The sequence below is a fragment of the Moschus berezovskii genome, chromosome 9, assembly GCF_049115385.1.
Source record: "Moschus berezovskii isolate FMDL1 chromosome 9, NW_MosBer_1.0, whole genome shotgun sequence".
Taxonomy (NCBI): domain Eukaryota; kingdom Metazoa; phylum Chordata; class Mammalia; order Artiodactyla; family Moschidae; genus Moschus; species Moschus berezovskii.
Window position 1 is genome coordinate 100,555,250 of NC_142468.1, and position 3,893 is coordinate 100,559,142.

The window sequence follows — 3,893 nt, forward strand, 5'->3', positions numbered from 1 at the left end:
GCATGACTTTTGACTTACCTGAGAAATATTAGTAATAAATATTTGATTATTGTGTTTACATGTATAACTGAAATGGTAACATCAGAATTTTAGCTAGTATTAAGTCTAAATGCCAGGAAGATGACTGATTATTTTTTCTTTGATTATTTTTATTTGAATATGAAAAAATTTTACTATTAATGTAAATTTTCTAAAACCATAAAAAAATGGACAGATGGCCACAGTTAATTTAATCAACATTTAATTACATTTGACTATGTTCTTCTCCCTCCCCCAAATATATTTGTCTAATGTGGTTAATACAATGAACGCTAAACTTTCAATCATTTATTCCACATATATTTCAGTTGCAAACACAAGATCTTCAAAGATTTCTGTCAGGCCTCTGCCTAAATCTCAGTCTTAAATAATTTTCTCAGAGCCTCCTTCATCTCTTTATTCCGGAGACTATAGATCAAGGGGTTGAACAGTGGAGTTAGCACAGAATAAAACAAAGTCACATATTTCTGAATCCTGGCTGGATTGTCTGCTGTTGGGCTCACATATACAACCATAATAGAGCCATAGAACAGAGACACTATAGACAGATGGGAGCCACATGTAGAGAAAGCCTTATGCCGGCCTTCTGCTGAGGGTACCCTAAACACAGCTCTGATCACCAGGGTGTAGGAACTAGTAATGAAGAGTAAGGTGGAGAAAATGAGGACTGAAATGCAGATGGCACAGATGATCTCAATGACAGGAGCTGGCACACAAGACAGCTTTATAAGGGGTCCTGGGTCACATAGGAAGTGATCAATTTTATTGAGACAACAAAAGGGGAGTTGAGAGATTAGATATACAGGCAAGAGGAAGTACAAGAAGCCACATACCCAGCAACAGGCTCCCATTCTGATGCAGCACTGCACTGGCATGACAGTGGGGTAGTGAAGGGGCCTGCAGATGGCAAGGTACCTGTCAAAGGCCATAGCAGACAAGAAGAAGGTCTCAGTGGTACCCATGGAGGAGAAAAAGTAGAACTGCAGAAAGCAGCCAGAGAAGGAGATGGTGTTGGTCTCAGAAAGAAAGTTGGCTAGCATATTAGGAACAGTGGAGGTGATAAACCAGATCTCCAGGAAGGAAAAATTGGCAATAGGATGTACATTGGAGTTTGCAGTTGATGGTCGCACCTCACAGCACAAATAATGCACAGATTTCCAATGAGTGTCAGAATATATGTCCCAGAAAACACTGAGAAACAGAGGATCCGAATTTCCCAAGTATAAGGGAAGCCTAAAAGGATGAATTTACTCACAGAGCTAGAGCAATTCTCTACATGGGTATTTGTTTTTAAAGCTGCAAAAGAATGACAGATTTCCATATTAGAATTGGCCTTACAAAACATTACTCATTAGGACAGATGACTTGCTTTGAGCCACATTACTTTGTGCTGTACTTAGTTGCATCCAACTCTTTGGTACTCCATGGACTGGGACCCACCAGGCTCATCTGTCCATGGGATTCTCCAGTCTAGAATACTGGAGTGGGTTGCCATGACCTCCTCCAGGAGAGCTTCCCAACCCAGGGATCGAACACAGATCTCCCATATTGCAGGCGGATTCTTTACTGTCTGAGCCACCAGGGAAGCTCAAGAATACTGGAGTGGGAAGCCTATCCCTTCTCCAGCAGATCTTCCTGACCCAGGAATTGAATCGCGGTCTCCTGCATTGCAGGCAAATTCTTTACCAGCTGAGCTACCTGCCATATACAGAGATGTTGCCATGATTTTCAAGTATTCATATTCCTATTTTGGATATAATAAAAACAAAGTGAAAAAGAGCTTTCCTAATTTCCTAGCTAACAAAGTGTTGACAATAAGTAAATATGCATAAGGACTTACCATTTTAAATAACACTGAAAAAAACACAGATTCCACCTCAAGAAAAAAACAAACAAAAACACAGCCAAGTGAACTCAGTGTTTGTGACATACAAAGACATTAGAGATAATGCTATTCAATATTCTTTGTTCTATTAGTGAGAAATATGTCGAGTTGAATTAAAGACAATATCAATAGATCTAAATCCTCTATACAACTTTAAATTTTTTTGTTAGGTTATGAGAAATATTCCTATATCTTTTTAAGAATAGATTATAAGTCAATATTAAAATGAAAATTTACAAGAGTTCACATTTCAATTCTTCCCTTCAGTAAAAACACACTCTCAAAAATACATGTTAAAGTTAAGTAAGTGATCAATTACAAAAATATGTCATGTTTACTTATGCTCACAAAGAATGTCCTAAATTTTGCAATCTCAAGTAAAAATAAATTTCCTTGCCTGCTACTCATTAAAAGTTAGAGAAAGTACAGGGGATAGACTTTTCTGAAAGAAAGCGTATCCATTCATTTTCTGGAATTTTCCCTGATTTAGGATCAGAACACCATTATATAGAGTGGGAATAAAAAGGAGCATCTGGCAAGATCCTTTAAGAGTTTTAGCAAATGTTTGAAATAACATTTTTTATAAGCTCTCATATAAAATCTCGGCTATGATTCTAGAGAAATAGTACTTTTATAATTCACATATTAAGTTATAAAACAAGAAGGGGTAGAAGAAAGAAATAAGGAGAGCTTAGACACATGTGAGCTTTACCTTACCTGAGGATACAAGGTGAATATCATAGAATTCTGTATAGTTGAAGGCCATTTTCCACATCCGAGTATACAGAAAAACCAAATACAACTGTTTTCTCATATCTCAGAAAAACCAGATATAGTAGTATTCCATGAATTATTGTGGGAATTCATATGAATTGCTCAATAGGCTTTTAGGAACATTATGGGATTAAGAAGTCAGTCATGGGTACTCTTCAGGTTTGCCCTCTGTAGTTCTCCCTTTTTATATAAACTGTAAAGGCAAAGTGACAGTGGCAAAGAAAATCATGGTCTAGACAGAATCAAATGAAGAATTTAAATATTGTTCCCTTTTATGTTCTGTAGAGGCCATCTTTGGAAATTAGCCCTCTAGAGAGGGAATTCATATACCATATTCTAGAGTAAAATATTTCCAAATAATAGAATGTTATCAAGTAAGATGTATACCTTAAGAGCTATCCATTATTGAATCATATGAGAATATAATATATAAATATAACATACTTTTTAATTAATAGAAGTAACATAAAAATGTCTTGATAGATGCAGAAGAAAAATAGATAAAATTGAAACCCATTTTTAATAAAGTAAACCAGAAATAGAAAGAAATGATTTAACTTGGTAAAAAAACTTCATCAGAAATAATTGGCAAACTCATACTTTAGTAAAACACAAAAACATTACAATTAAAATCAAGGACAAAAAAAAATATTCATATGACAGAGTTATTGTTCTAAATGATTCATTTTCCTTTTTTACTAGAGGATATTTCTATGTTTCACAAATGTTAGACTAAGCAATGTGACTTGGTTTGCCCAATAAGACAATTTTACATATGGCACTTTTAAAGAAAACCTTTAAGAAACATTATGCAATGCACCACAGCTCTTTTCCCACTGCTATAAAGTACACCCATGGCTGATTCATGTCAACGTATGGCAAAAAGCACTATAATATTGTAAAGTAATTCAGTTCAGTTCAGTTCAGTTGCTCAGTCTTGTCCGACTCTTTGCGACCCCATGAACCACAGCATGCCAGGAACCCTGTCCATCACCAACTCCCGGAGTTCACTCAAACTCATGTCCATCGAGTGTGTGATGCCATCCAACCATCTCATTCTCTGTTGTCCCCTTCTCCTCCTGTCCTCAATCTTTCCCAGCATCAGGGTCTTTTCAAATGAATCAGCTCTTCGCATGAGATGGCCAAAATGTTGGAGTTTCAGTTTCAACATCAGTCCTTCCAATGAACACCCAGG

At 36.3% G+C, this 3,893-nt stretch overlaps 1 pseudogene; it reads right to left on the reverse strand.

Annotated features, from left to right (window-relative positions):
* Positions 1–496: 496 nt before the first annotated feature.
* On the reverse strand, positions 497–2,699 carry LOC148776675 (olfactory receptor 11H6-like; annotated as a pseudogene).
* Between the last annotated feature and the right edge of the window lie 1,194 nt (positions 2,700–3,893).